This window comes from Vicugna pacos, unplaced genomic scaffold (genome assembly GCF_048564905.1).
Source record: "Vicugna pacos unplaced genomic scaffold, VicPac4 scaffold_19, whole genome shotgun sequence".
Classification (NCBI taxonomy): domain Eukaryota; kingdom Metazoa; phylum Chordata; class Mammalia; order Artiodactyla; family Camelidae; genus Vicugna; species Vicugna pacos.
The window spans coordinates 65,015,811-65,032,049 of NW_027328740.1; the positions used below are offsets into that span (position 1 = coordinate 65,015,811).

Consider the following 16,239-nt stretch of genomic DNA (forward strand, 5'->3'; position numbering starts at 1 on the left):
GAAGGAAAAAGTTGGCTGAACAATTCATGGTTGAACAAGAGGATTGTGACATGATGTGCTTGTATTTTGGAGAGAAGGGTTTTGTGGAGCCAGGCCTAAGGAGAAATCTCTCTGACTGGGGAGTCAGCACAACAAAAAAACACACAGAACCAGGCAGACCCCATGGCCCCTGATGGGGGAGAGGCTGCCCACCAATTGGAGACCTGGAGGCTGCTTCTGTCCCTTAGCTGGGGCCTCAGACCTCACTTCACATCCCAGTCCTGTTGATACAAGAAAAAATGTGTGGGGCATGAGAAGGGCTGTGTCCCAGGCTTCCGTTGAGCCCCTGGGATGTGCCCCACCAGATTTTGTTCCTTGGCTTCATGCAGTAAAGAATTCAAGAACAAGCCAGTGTTGAGTAAAGGTAGATTTATTCAGAGAGATACATTGACAGGCATGAGAAACGTCACGAAGTATGGGGGTTTGATGCTCAGATTAAAAGTAGGCACACACTCCACAGAAATAGTGTGGGCCTTCTCCGAAGAGGTAGAGAGAGGGGTTCCTGGGATGTGGCTCTGTGTTGCTCCTTTTCTTGGGCTTCGTGGTTTCATATGCTAATAAGTAGAAGGACCAGCCTTAGGGCAAGGGGCTGGGATTCCAGGGAGTTGGCCATTTTCCACCCTTTGACCTTTTGTGGCTAGCCTTGTGACGGCCATGGTGCCTGGGGCCGTGTTATTCACCATGTTACTATTACAATGGGTGTATAATGAAGCTCAGGATCTACTAGAAGTTAAATCTCTTCATCCTGAGCCTCAAGACCTATTGGGGGTTGAATTCTCCACCATTTTGATGTTAATTGCTGTGGTCTTTCTTGAATGGCTTGCTCTGCCCCCTTCCATCCTGTCTCACTGTGATGACACAGAGAGAGCAAAGGCCGGGCCCTGCGTGTGTTCCTGCATTTAACAGCGGGAGATGTGGGGTGGGCTGAGGATGACTCTGAGTGGTGAGAAATATGTTTCAGATTTTCCCACATGAGACATGGGGACCTGCCAGCAGCCATTGCAGATTTATCTCACGGGCATTATCGCTTGTGTTGTTACGGAAACAACAGGCCAGCCAAGAAATAAGCAGCACTCAGAGGGTGGGAGTACTGAGATTTATTATGCCAGCGGGCTCAGAGGGGCTTCTGTTCCCAAGCCCTGAGCACATCCAAGACGTGCACATGAGGTTTTATAGGGTTAATTACAAGTATGGGGCTTTTAGCCAATAAGGCTCGAACAACAAAAAGCAAGGAATCAGTACACTGAAGCTTATCAATTTGGAACAGATCACGTTACTGACAATTGTTGACCTTGGATTTACGAGTTAGCTTGTTAGCCCAGTAAACTGACACTGAACTTCAGATTTACGAGTTAGCCCAGCAAAACTTAGATCAGTAAACCGACACTTATCACACTTAGATTTGTGACTTAGCTTGTTAGCCCAGCTGGGGTTTTTGTTCACAGTGTCACTCATCTTTTCTATTTTCCTTTTATTTTTAAAGTATTTAATCCAAATTTAATATCAGGATTTTTTTGGAAAGAAATTTCTCTTTTTCTTTTCTTTGGGACTCTTTTGGGGGGTAGGTAATTAGGTATATTTATCTGTTAGTGGAGGCCCTGGGGCTTGAACCCAGGACCCTGTTCACACTAAGCACACGCTCTACCACCTGCCCCATCATCTTTTTCTTTTTGCTTTAGCTGCCAAGAATCTTACAGCTGAATTTCTAGTCAGCCTTTAACACTTGCCCTGACTTCATGGAATCCATTTTTATGAGTTTACCTCCCCCTGGTTTCATTTAAGTATTGAATCTCCATTTTCTCTTCACTCTCAGTTTTGCCTTTTTGTTGTTATGGTTGTTAAGCTGTGTTTAAAAAATTGTTTAATTTCTCTTTTAGCAGGAGGCTGAAGTAAATAAATATGTAAACAAACATCACACTTAAATGCTTTTATATATTCTAAGCTGTTTAGTAGTTAATTAAAAACCAAATTGAATATTAAAGGGATAACATTTTTAAATTATTTTTTAATTTTTTATAAAGACATAGCTGATTTAAAATATATGTTTCAGGTGTACAATAGGTGCTCCATTTATAGTTACTGTAAAACATTGTCTGTATTCCCTGTGTTGTAAGATACATCCCTCTAGAGTGTTTACATTACATGTTGCAGTTTGTATAAGAAAGTTGGGTAACGCAGAGTCTGGAACGTGGCTGTGTATGACTCAGGTTCACGCTCACCCTGCCTGTCAGAGCTCAGGCCTTCACTCCTTTCTGCAGGGGAGCGAGTGGAGGCAGATCTCATCAGCGCTGGCACCACACTCTGAGTGGCAGTGACAGCAGTGACTGTGTGTGGACGTGAAAATTGTTGTTCCAAGAGTTTTACATGCTTTTCTGCATTTAATAATTAAAGCCCTCCTGTGAGGAAGGGTTTTAAGTTTTTAATGAATAATACATTTTATTTTGGTATTGATAGACTTCAAAACTCCGGAAAATTTACAGGAGTAGTACAATAAATGCTTAGATACAGTTCACCTTAAAGGGCACTATTTGCCCTTTTGTGACGGGCTTATTTTAGCATAAATTTTCAAAGTTCATTCATATTGTAGCCTGAATCAGTACATTATTCTTTTTGTTTGATAATATCCTTTTCCTTTTTTTTCGTTTTTGGTCTATTTAAAAATATTTTCATTGAAGTCTAGTCAGTTTATAGTGTTGCATCAGTTTCTTGTGTACAGCACAAAACTTCAGTTAAATAGGAACATACCTGCATTCATTTTCATATTCTTTTTAAACATAAGTTACTATAAGTTATTAAATATATTCTCCTGTGCTATACAGTATATACTTGCTGTTTATTGTATACATACTCAGCATCTGCAAATCTTGAACTCCCAATTTATTCATTCCACACCCTCTCCCCTCTGGTAACCATAGTTTGGTTTCTATGTCTCTGTGTCTGTTTCTGTTCTGTAGATAAGTTTATCTTTTTGTTCCTTTGTTTTTGTTTTTTTTTTTGTTTTAGATTCCACATGTGAGCGATCTCATATGGTATTTTTCTTTCTCTTTCTGGCTTATTTCACTTAGAATGTCATTCTCCTGGTCCATTCATATTGCTGCAAATGGCATTATTTTATTATTATTTTATTGCTGAATAGTAGTCTATTGGACATATATACTACAACCTCTTTATCCAGTCGTCTGTCAGTGGACATTTAGGTTGTTTCCATGTCTTGATATTGTAAATAATGCTGCTGTGAACATTGGGGTGAAACTGTCTTTTTGAATTACGTTTCCTTTCGGATATATGCCCTGGAGTGGGATTGCTGTGTCATCTGGGCCCCCAAGGTTTTGTCTTTTGAGGAACCTCTATACAGTTTTCCACAATGGCTCCACCAAACTGCATTCCCACCACAGTGTAGGAGTGTTCCCAATTCTCCACAGCCTCTCCAGCATTTAGTGTCTATGAACTTCTGAATGATGGCTATTCTGACTGGTGAAAGGTGATACTTGTTTGCAGTTTTGATTTGCATTTCTCTGATAATGATATTGAGCATTTTTTCATGTGCCTATTGGCCATTTGTATGTCTTCATTGGAGAAATGTTTCTTTAGGTCTTCTGCCCATTTTTGGATTGAATTGTTTGTTTTTCTTTTTTATCAAGTGTAAAAGCTGTTTACATATTCTGGGAATTAAGCCCTTGTCACTTTCATTTAATGCAACTATTTTCTCCCACTCCATAGGTTGTCTTTTTGCTTTAATTTTTGTTTTCTTTTCTGTGCAAAAGCTTGTAAGTTTAATTAGAACCCACTTGTATATTTTTGCTTGTATTTCTATTGCTATAGTAGACTGCTCTTGGAAAATATTGTTGAGATATATGTCAGATGTTTTGCCTATGTCTTCTTCTAAGAGGTTTATAGTGTCTTGTCTACAATTTTTAGTCTTTAAGCCATTTTGAATTCATTTTTTTGTATGTTGTGAGGGGGTAGTCTAACTTCATTGATTTACATGCAGCTGTGCAGTTTTCCCTGCACCATTTGCTGAAGAGGCTGTCTTTGCTCAATTGTATGTTCTCACCTCCTTTGTCAAAGATTCAATTACCAAAAGTTTGTGGGACTATTCTTGGTAATTTTGTTTATCCATTCATTGATGGATGGATATTTTTAGTGACTTTTAGCTACTCTGAATGATACTGCTATGAATATTGATGTGCAAGTTTTTGTGAGAATACATTTCCATTCTGTTGGCTGTACAGTTGGCCCACCATATCTGTAGTTTCCACTTCATGGATCCAGATGGCTGATTGCAAAGGGACTTGATCATCCTTGGATTATGGTATCCAGGGTGGGGGTTCCTGAAACCAACCCCCCGAGGACACTGAAGGATGACTCTACATGTAGGAGTGGAATTGCTCAGCCACATAACTCTAACCTTTTGAGGAAACATCGGGCTCTTCCAAAGAAGCTGCACCATTGCCCCTTTCCAACGGCTGCATATTGAGGGTATCCATTTCTCTGCCTCCTGATTGACACTTGTTATTGTCCATGTTTTGATTATAACCATCCTAGTGAGTTTAAAATGAGATCTCATTTTGATTTTGATTTCGCTAGTGATGCTGACCATCTTTTCAGATGCTTATTGGCCAATTGTGTATCTATTTAAATCCTTGGCAAATTAAAAAATTGGGTCGATTTTCTTTGTATTGTTCAGTTGTAAGCATTTGTTTTATATCCTGGATACTAGTCTCTTATTAGATATATGCTTTGCAAGATTTTTCTCCTATTCTGCAGATTGTCATTTCACTTTAATTTTTTTAAACATTAAAACAATTTCTTTATAGGGGAGGTAATTAGATTTATTCATTTTGTTTTTCTTCCTTAGCACGCACTCTATCATTTGAGCTACCCCTTTCCCCTTTCATTTCACACTCTTGATGTTGTCCTTTGTAACAAATGATTTTAATTTGATGAAGTCCATTTTATCTATTTTGTTTTATCACTTGTGCTCTTGGTATTGTATCTAGGAAGCCATAGCCTATCCTATGACCACAAAGATTCATACTATGTCTTCTTTAAGAAAGTTCATATATTTAGTTTTTACGTTTCTGTCTGTGATCCATTTTGAATTAATATTTGTTATATAAAATACGGGGTCCAGATTCCAGATTCATTCTTTTGCCTTCAGATACCCAGGTGTCTCTGCTCCATTTGTTGGATAGACTATACTTTCAATGGAGTGTTGTTGGCACATTTCTGGAAAACTGACTGTAAATGTAAGTTTCCCCCCAGGATTTTTTATTGTGTCTCATAGATTTCTGCATCCAAACTTATGACAGAAGCATAATGACTTGAGTGCTATAGATTTGCTGTAACCTTTGAGTGAGTCCTCCAAATTTGCTCTTCTTTTTCAAGATTGTTTTGGCTGACCTGGGTCCCTTGCTTTCAATATGAATTTTGGGATCAGTTTTTCAATTTTTGCAAAGAAGTCAGCTGGAATTTTGATAGGGATTCCATTAAATATGTAGATTACTTTGGGAAGTCTTAACATTTTTAACAATATTTTCTACCATTGCATGATCATGGGATGCCTTCCATATATGAAGATATTTTAAAATTTTTTTGGTGATACTTCAAAATATTCAATGTACAAATCTTGTAAACTTTTGTTAAATGTATCTCTCATTTTATTTTTTATGCAGTTGTAAATGGAACGGCTTAGCTTCATAAGGGTGGGACTATATATATCAATTTATTTATTTCTAGGATTCCTACATAGCAAATACACTAGGTTTATATTTGCTACATTGATCTATCCACAATTCTTCCCACCCCCGTGTCATAAGAAACCAAGACCCAGCTTAAGCCATCTGAACACCTATGTGGAAGTGAGAAATGAGACCTTTGGGTGGGGTTTGTGTAGATGATACTGAGATCTTATTCAGGATGGCTTCATCTTAATTTCTTTTAAACAATCCTTTCAGAGTACATAGTCAGATACATTAGGAAAATGCTGTTTTGATGTGCGGAGGAGCTAAGACTATAATTTTCAAGTAATTTCTAGTGAGAGTGTTGTACTTGAAACATAATTTGCATCAATCTTTGAAGATTTATGTTTCAGGAGCTTTGAGTAAATAATACCTGTCTTTATTCAATAACTACAACTAAATGCTCAAGCAACATGTAAGAGTTTGAGCAAACTGCTCCCGCCCCGTAGTGCTGGTTGGTTGCAGCTGTAACTGGAGTCAGCGCTTACCTCGCCCAGTACACTTGTGCTGATCTGCTCAAAACAGTTCGTCCAACAGTTTGTCGGTAGTCTTTTAGACAAAGCCATAAAGCATTGATTTAAGGTTGCTGGAATGTAATCTATTCTTATTAATATTAAGTAAGCACATATTGAGTACTTACTGTATGTTGGGAATTGTCCCTCAGCCTCACATGAATATTACTTCTAATAAAACCTCTCATATTTCCCTGTTATTTGCACTTTACAGATAAGGAGACTGAGGATTAGGTCTTCTCTCTTTTGGGGGGAGCTCATTATCAATGATGGGAAGTTGTAAGGAAAAAGATATTGATTCATCCAGAGAAAATATTTTTCTGAGATTCAGTATTGAAGAAGGTAACCACTGAAGAGGGTGATCATTGTTTGAGTGAGACGAGCCCCGGGTTGTACGGAGTCAGCATCCCTGTCCTGGATGCTGCACATGTAGAGCTGCGTGGTGGGTGAGGCGGCGCGGCCGCGCAGGGAAAGCGGATGCCGGGCCGTTGGGCTGTGCTCAGGCCCGGTGGGGCTTTCTCCTAAGAGCAGTGGACCGTCATTGACAGATTTTAAGTAGGCTAGTGCGATGCTCTCGTAGATCACTTTTGTCTTGTAGAATGCTTAGAAACATTTAGAAGGCTCGGCAGGAGGTGATGTGATGAGTCAGAGTAGGGTGGCTGCGAGGTGTAGCAGTGTTCAATTTTCAAGTGATTTTCAGTCCCAGGTTTGTGGCTCAGTAGCCGTGTCACTTTGGATGACACACCCAAGGAAGTGAAACAATTTATCTAATCAATAGAAGCAGTGATGTACCGAACTCCCAGGACTGCTGTGTAGATCCAGTGAGATAACGTGTGCACAGTGTGCAGCATGGTCCCCAGCACAGAGTCAGTGCTGAGGGAGTGCCAGTGAGTACCTGGTAGGACAGGTGTGGGTGGTGGATCTCGTTGACTGAGGAAATTTGCCCCTGAAGGAGGGGTCTTGTCACATCTGTGAGTGATTGGCCTGAGCTGGGAGAGGCAGGGAGACCTTGCCCCCGACCAAGGGCCCTGGGCAGGATGGCTATGGGAGGAACACCGTGAAGTTAGCTCTTTGCAGGTGGAGTTGGAGGTGCCCTTGAGACATCTAAGTGCAGTGTCACAATCACAGAAGTGGTCTGGTCCCGGGCTGTGCATTTTCCTGCTGAGATATTGATCTCTGAACGCGAAGACATACTTTACAGGACAAGTGAATAGTAGTATCATCTCTCATCAAAGCTCACATCTCTTTATTCATCACTCACTTTGCTAATTGGGTACTTACAGAACACACTTCACTGTCCTCCCCTGGGCTCAGGCTCCACAGAAAAGAGCTGGTGAGTCTCCCTCTTTTCCAGAAGAAGACAAACTTAGCTGGTAGACTTCTATACCTCGCCAGACTTAGAATTTTAGGTTGTTGATTTAATTCTATTTTCTGTTGGTCATCTCCTGACAGGAGAGACGTTTTACCTCATGGTCAGGTTTCAATTAGCTGTTACTGAGAATTGCTGGTCTGATCCATAGTGTATTTATTCTATTAACTTTGTAGAGTACTTATCATTTTTCTGTCTTTGCTCTTTAATTTTGTTTGCCCCTTCAATTTTCTATCTTATTTGGGACCTTATTTTATTTTTTAATTAAAAAATGTCTATTAGCAGTTAACAAAACAAAAGCAAAGAAAAAATGCACATGATAGCTAAATTTAGAAAATATCTTGTGTGTTTTCTTTCTCAGCAATGGAGGGTTCTAGAAACTCGTGAAAAGCTTCATTACATAAGTTCCTTTAAATTCTGATTAAGAAATAAAACCTTCCTTCCTCATCTTTCAAGCTGCACAGCTAATTGTCAAGAAAGTGAGGGGAAATTCTCAGAAGCCAAGACAAACCAGAAAGCAGGGATTCTGGGAGATACGTGAGCCTTAGAAGCCCTGGGGTGCCAGTTGGCTCCTGAACTGAGTTTCAGTTGCCCTGGCAGGAGGGCAGGAGGTGAGCCTGTGGCCTCTCACACTGGGAGTTGGATGGCTGTTCTTATATAAGGCCAAACACATCCTGAGAATCCTGCTTTATAAAAGGTTGAATTAGAAAGAAAAGAATAAAAGCATTCCTCAAGGCAAGGAAGTAAGGAAAGTAAAATTTTTTGGAAGCGGGAAAAATAACATATCCAAAGTAAGGATTTAGTTTAAAGCTGTTCTGGCATGAGAGTGACCACAAACCCATGGCAGAAAATCACAGCTCCTCCCGGAAAGAGAAGGTGTGTTTTGAATGAATCAGTGGACAGCCATTCTGAAAAAGGCCTCCAGAGTCTTCTGGATCAAGATACTGGACTCAAACACCTCCCTTCCATGGTCTCATTTAAATAACCAGAAAGGTTTTAAAGGAAAGAAGCCATAATCATAGTTCTATTTATTGACATTACTTTATGCTAGGAATTCAAAGGTGACTATGGAGTTGTCTCCTCTTTTATGGACCTTACTTTCTATTTGACATAGTTGGGGAACTTGGTGGAGGGTGGTGTTAGTATGTTGCAATTAACCAGGAGAGGAGTTTAAGAAAGCAGTGAAGGGTTGGTGACATTTTTCGCTGAGGACAGTCCTGTTCAGTTGGCTTGTAATTACAGGCTCGTTGAGTTGTCACTGGAGGGAATTAATCTTAAGGAATTTGGACTTAGCTCAGGCCTCTTCAGAATGGACAAGTGAACCTGGAGAAAGACAGTCAAATCTGTGCAGACATTGAAGTTCACTTCAACATGTGGTATCCATGAGCCAAAGATAGGACTAGTAGGCAGCACTTCTTGAGGAAAGAGGAGTGGTTTTTAAGGTTCTTCAAGAATGAATCCCAAGGTACCGGGATGGCCAGTTGTCAAACTGTGACTTTGCTCTTTGGACGGTGTATCCACCAAGGGTATTGGCCGTTTATAAGTTTCCATTTCTCCTTAATACATGTCAGGTTATGAGGACGTGGGCATAAACGTTTCACACCTTGTCAAGGTGACTTTGGGTACCTGCCTAGAATCATGGGCACAGTTGCGGCTGCGTCATACATCTTGCCGCACATCCCGCTCCCCGGCTCCGTGATCACGGCAGAGTGGTTCCTTATTGAGCTGTCCATCTCCTCTGTGACATCGTAACCAAACAAAAGATTGGAGAGTATTAGCTTGGCTTTTTTCTTTTCTAACATTCCCTTCAAATTATGATGACTGGTAGTGGACCCAGTTACGTTTGCAGATGATTTACAAGTAGGGCTGTCAGTACAAACCTTGTAATCCCCGCTGTGTGATCTAGAGAAGAAAGTTACACTCTTTCCAAATTGTTTTGATGCACTTATGTGGGAAAATGATGTATGTTTGAATATGTATTTCCTCTCTTACTCATCATGGCTAGAGATGAATATTTGTAGACATGGAATGAGTACTCTGTATTTGAACTGTATGGTCCCCTAAATTCTCCCCAGCTTTTTAAAGTCATCACTGGAGTGCTACCTCCAGAGTGCCGCAAAGCATCCAACACTGCCTGCTCTTCGGACACTGTAAGTTTCCAAGTTGGAGAAGGCTGCTGGCTGGTGAGGCAATCTCTCGCACATCTCTGGTTGGGTGATGTGAGCTGAGAACACAAGAATTGGCAGACAGTAACTAACCACGATCACGTCCATTTCTGGAACACTCATGGAGGATTTTACACCTATGCTAGTGGAATACGTTATTTCATTTAGTTTTCCCAAAAATCATAATTAGATTTTATCACCTGTATTAAAAAGGAAACTGTCAAAGCGAGTGACGTGCAGACTTTGGACTGGAACACGGGTCTTTCTGATCCCTGTCTCTGTTCCCTCCCCGGCCTATCCTTGCAAATGACCAGGAGACTCTTCCTCAGTCTTGAGTTTCCCTCTGATGTTACCGCTCTCTTTGTTTCTAAGAGAGGAAAACAAGTCTAAACTTACTTTCCAGTTGGAAATGGAATGGAGAGTTAACGTTGGAAGCCGGGAGAATCTGTCCTGTGATGAAGTGGTCTCCGAGCCACTTCCACTGGGATGTCACATCACTGTCTGGGCCCCTTGCTCAGCCTGTGCACAGGTGACAGCGCAGTTGTGCCGAGCAGTCCTCCCGGACAGGGCAGTGGGTTGGAAATGAGTTTGGGGATTTGGTTTCATTACACAAGTTCCTGAGGGCCTTGACCTGGCACTTCGAGTGGGAGCATTCCCTGTCCCACAGACTGTGCTCTGGGCCCGTGCAGACCTGACGTGGCCTCAGCCTGAGTCTCAGGGCCCGTGGTGATGAGGAGCATTTTAGCCCAGGGTCTGCCGGAGGCTCTGAGACTACTGGGCTGTGGGACTTTTTCCAGGATGATAATAATTCCTCCCCGAGTTTCAGATTTCCTTGCCTGTGAGCCGGGGTAGTAGTTGTTTCTGAGATGATTGTAATGATTCAGTAATGGGCGCAGCGTGTGCTGACAGGTAGCTGGGTGCTTTAGGAGCAGAAGTCGCAATCACTCTGTCAGCCTCTCCCTGTGCGCTCTGTGCTTTGAGAAGTTGTGTGTTTGGTGAAAGTCCCGCCCAGACCCTAGGGTCTAGATGAACTGTTGTTCCTTTACTTTCCCTTCCTTTTCCTCTTTCCCTTCTCTGTGTCCCATGTTTAGGTAGCAGATTCCTCTATTTCAGGGAATACGGGCTTTTCTAGTAAAGGGACAGGTGGAATGCGGAGAGGTGGGGCCCAGAGGGGGTCTGGAGTGTCTGCACAGTGCTGCTTCCCTGCGTTTCTGCATCCGGTCCCATCAGTGCACTAAGTCAGCCTTCCTCTTCCTTCCTGTGTCATCGGGTCTCTGTTTTAAGGGAAAACCATTTTTATGGGTCTTTTTTCACTTACGTGTTTCATTCAGATGCTTGTTGCTTTTCTCCCTGTGCTTCAGCGTTCCGAGGAGAAAATTCAGCCGTGCAGCATCCTCTCCGAGCTCTACGAGTTGATCGGCTTCCACTGCAAGTCCACCTTCTTCAAGCGGGTGGCCCCCGTGCGGCACGCGGCCCCCGGCATCCCGGAGCCTGGCGGGAAGGCCTGCTCCCGACTCCTCCTGCAGACGCTTCCTGGCTACAGTCTGTCACTGGACTTGCAGGACTTCAGCAAATGTGTTGGAACTAAAACATTGCTTCAGCCCCATTAACCATGCCTGGTTTGGGCCCTGCTGTCCTGCCTCATCAGGGTGAATCTTGATTCATTTAGAACAGGGCTCAGCAGACTTTTCCTTTCAAGGGCTTGGGGGTAAATATTTCAGGGTCTGAAAACCTCCTGATCTCTGGTGCAGCTGCTCAGCTCTACTGTTTAGATGCCAGAACAGCCAGATAGTCCACACACCCATAGAGCTTTATTAACAGCGGTGGCTGGGGCTGGATTGGGTGTATGAACTGCAGTTTGCCCCCACAGCCTCCTCAATATTGACACCTGCACCAGAGTGTACATTTGTGACAATGGGTGAACCTACACTGACATGTCATCATCACCCATAGCCCATAGTTGACACTAGGATTTACACATTGTGTTGTGCACTCTGTGGGTTTGGACAGATGTACAATGACATGTATCCACCATCACAGCATCATACAGAGTCGTGTGTCTTAGTGACCTTAAAATGCTCCGTGCTGCACCTCATTCATTGCTCTTTCCCCTCTAGCCTCTGGCAGCCACTGATCTTTCAGTCTCTGTGTTTTTCCCTTTCCCAGAACACCATACAGTTGGAATCAGACAGTTGCTGAAACTTCCCAGATTGGCTTCTTTCACTTGGTAATATGCATTTAAGGTTCCTCCATGTCTTTTCATTCCTTGATAACTCATTTCATTTTAGCACCAAATAATAGTCCATTTTCTGGCCGGACCACAGTTTATTTATCCATTCACCTACTGAAGAAGAGCTTAGTTGCTTCTGAATCCTGTTGAGTATGAATAAAGCTGCTATTAACATCTGTATGCAGATTTGTGTGTGAACATAAGTTTCCATTTCATCGAGTAAACACCAAGGAGCACAGTTGCCGGATCATATGTTAGAATTACGTCTAGCTCTGTAAAAAATTGCCAGACCGTCTTCCAAAGTACCTGGGCCATTTTTCATTCCCACCAACAATGCATTATAATTTCTGGTGCTCCACATCCTCACCAGCATTCGGTGCTGTCAGTGTTCTGCATTTTGGCAGTTCTGACAGGTGTGCAGTGGTATCTCGCTGTTTCAGTCTGCATCCCCTTGATGACAGGTGCTGTGGAGCATCTTTCCAAAGGCTTCTTTGGCATCCAGATTTCTTCTTTGATGAGGTGTGTGTTCAGGCATTTTGCTCATTTTTTAATCAGGTTATTCATCCTTCTTGTTGAGTGTAAAGAAATTTTGGTATATTCTGGATTTCAGCCCTTTATCAGTGTGTCCCTGCCCTTCACCTTCAGTGCCAGAGTTGTCCTTTGGGTCTCAGTGGAGTGTCAGCTCTTCAAAGAGATTCCCTGTCTTCCCTCAGCCTAAATACTGTCCTTGTATTTTTCACTTTCAGTGACTCATTTTGTTCTTTTTAAATAGCATTTCCCATAATTTGTAAGTATATTAAAGACAAAAGGGCAATGATTGAACACCGCCTGCCCCACCAGGCTGTGTGCCCTGTGAGAGCAGAGGCCCTGTCCCCACTCACCGTTTCCCATGACAGCACATGGCACATGTCCATGTAAAAGTGTGTAACGTGGGGCCAAACCTGATGAGCAGCTATGACGACATGTGTTGTCTATCATTTATTGAGTAGACTTTGTTTCTGATCTTAATTATTAAATCATATGAATGAAACTTGGTTGTTTTGAAAAATAAAACAACAAAGCACACCTCAAAGTGATTGGTAATTTCTACTTAGATTTATGACCCAGGAGGGGATGTTCACCATCATTTTGTGGAGGAGGTTGGGAAGGTAAAGTAAGAGAGTGAGATCAAATAAAGTAAAAATGATAACAGTCAGTTGGCTTTATTTTCACTGAAATAAAAGTTATTTTAAACCCTATCTCAGCTGTTGTCCTGTTGTTTTAAACATTTCTCATAGAATTAAATGGAAGCCCACTAAACCCTGAAAGGGAAACTGTGTGCTCAGGTCCTGAAAATTGTTTATGTCTATTTCTTGAGATACAAATTTCCCTGCTGGTTACAGAAATACGAGGCGGGAACACAACAGTGCACTGCATGTGTCTGCCGGCTTCACGGGCTGCTCAGTGTCAATTTCATTTTCTTGGGTTGCAGTTTAGGACGGATTTCCATGAGAAATATTGCTCAGACTTTTCCTGAATGAAGGATTGAATTTTCCACAGGAAATATTATGAAACAGAGTGACAAGGCACAAGGGTTTCCCATAAAGGAATAGTTGATATAATAAACTCTCACTATGGTGAACAATTTTAATAAAAGCAAGTTGAAAATTTTATCACTAGGTCAAATGGCACAAATCCGTCTGAAGAAAAAAGATTCAAATTTAATAGAAGAAGTGGTTTGAATCAAGTAGAAATTATGATTTCTACACTATTTGTTGTAAGAACTTATACTCAGTCTTATCATAATTGCCGGTGGTAGGAAGTGGATCATAATTTATTTATTAAAAAAAATTCACAAGGTGCTATTTGCCCCTAGGAAACAGACTGAGAATCCAGAGTAAGGGTTTCTCCTGCAACCCGTTCCCTTTGTGCTGGATGAACGAACGTCTCTCCACATGCTCAGTTCTGAGAGATAAGTGTGTGTGAAAGCCGTCCTTCACCTAGCTTGAAGGGAACACAAAGTTTCTTTTCAGTTGCAAACTCCACTCCATACATATATATGGGGAGGTACAAGCTCCAACTCGGTTTTACAGTGAAAACGGCAGGCACTTCAAACCGGCACTAGGAAACAGACTGAGAAACCAGAGTAAGGGTTTCTCCTGCAACCCGTTCCCTTTGTGCTGGATGAACGAATGTCTCTCCACATGCTCAGTTCTGAGAGATAAGTGTGTGTGAAAGCCGTCCTTCACCTAGCTTGAAGGGAACACAAAGTTTCTTTTCAGTTGCCAACTCCACTCCATACATATATATGGGGAGGTACAAGCTCCAACTCGGTTTTACAGTGAAAACGGCAGGCACTTCAAACCGGCACTAGGAAACCGACTGAGAAACCAGAGTAAGGGTTTCTCCTGCAACCCATTCCCTTTGTGCTGGATGAACGAACGTCTCTCCACATGCTCAGTTCTGAGAGATAAGTGTGTGTGAAAGCCGTCCTTCACCTAGCTTGAAGGGAACACAAAGTTTCTTTTCAGTTGCCAACTCCACTCCATACATATATATGGGGAGGTACAAGCTCCAAATCGGTTTTACAGTGAAAACGGCAGGCACTTCAAACCGGCACTAGGAAACAGACTGAGAAACCAGAGTAAAGGTTTCTCCTGCAACCCGTTCCCTTTGTGCTGGATGAACGAACGTCTCTCCACATGCTCAGTTCTGAGAGATAAGTGTGTGTGAAAGCCGTCCTTCACCTAGCTTGAAGGGAACACAAAGTTTCTTTTCAGTTGCCAACTCCACTCCATACATATATATGGGGAGGTACAAGCTCCAACTCGGTTTTACAGTGAAAACGGCAGGCACTTCAAACCGGCACTAGGAAACCGACTGAGAAACCATAGTAAGGGTTTCTCCTGCAAACTGTTCCCTTTGTGCTGGATGAACGTACGTCTCTCCACATGCTCAGTTCTGAGAGATAAGTGTGTGTGAAAGCCGTCCTTCACCTAGCTTGAAGGGAACACAGTTTCTTTTCAGTTGCCAACTCCACTCCATACATATATATGGGGAGGTACAAGCTCCAGCTCGGTTTTACAGTGAAAACGGCAGGCACTTCAAACCGGCACTAGGAAACAGACTGAGAATCCAGAGTAAGGGTTTCTCCTGCAACCCGTTCCCTTTGTGCTGGATGAACGAACGTCTCTCCACATGCTCAGTTCTGAGAGATAAGTGTGTGTGAAAGCCGTCCTTCACCTAGCTTGAAGGGAACACAAAGTTTCTTTTCACTTGCCAACTCCACTCCATACATATATATGGGGAGGTACAAGCTCCAACTCGGTTTTACAGTGAAAACGGCAGGCACTTCAAACCGGCACTAGGAAACAGACTGAGAAACCAGAGTAAGGGTTTCTCCTGCAACCCGTTCCCTTTGTGCTGGATGAACGAACGTCTCTCCACATGCTCAGTTCGGAGAGATAACTGTGTGTGAAAGCCGTCCTTCACCTAGCTTGAAGGGAACACAAAGTTTCTTTTCAGTTGCCAACTCCACTCCATACATATATATGGGGAGGTACAAGCTCCAACTCGGTTTTACAGTGAAAACGGCAGGCACTTCAAACCGGCACTAGGAAACCGACTGAGAAACCAGAGTAAGGGTTTCTCCTGCAACCCGTTCCCTTTGTGCTGGATGAACGAACGTCTCTCCACATGCTCAGTTCGGAGAGATAACTGTGTGTGAAAGCCGTCCTTCACCTAGCTTGAAGGGAACACAAAGTTTCTTTTCAGTTGCCAACTCCACTCCATACATATATATGGGGAGGTACAAGCTCCAACTCGGTTTTACAGTGAAAACGGCAGGCACTTCAAACCGGCACTAGGAAACAGACTGAGAATCCAGAGTAAGGGTTTCTCCTGCAACCCGTTCCCTTTGTGCTGGATGAACGAATGTCTCTCCACATGCTCAGTTCTGAGAGATAAGTGTGTGTGAAAGCCGTCCTTCACCTAGCTTGAAGGGAACACAAAGTTTCTTTTCAGTTGCCAACTCCACTCCATACATATATATGGGGAGGTACAAGCTCCAACTCGGTTTTACAGTGGAAAAGGCAGGCACTTCAAACCGGCACTAGGAAACCGACTGAGAAACCAGTGTAAAGGTTTCTCCTGCAACCCGTTCCCTTTGTGCTGGATGAACGAACGTCTCTCCACATGCTCAGTT

General features: G+C 42.5%; 1 protein-coding gene across 4 annotated transcripts in view; it reads left to right on the forward strand.

The window, feature by feature from the left end:
- Positions 1 to 16,239, forward strand: part of LOC140693124 (uncharacterized) — an 843,637-nt gene that overhangs the window by 511,732 nt on the left and 315,666 nt on the right. For all 4 annotated transcript variants that reach the window (XR_012068810.1, XR_012068803.1, XR_012068808.1 and 1 more), the window contains one exon: positions 11,188 to 11,419. The gene's annotated coding sequence lies outside the window, so the exon portion shown is untranslated. Of the gene's footprint in view, positions 1 to 11,187 lie in introns of those variants that run through there.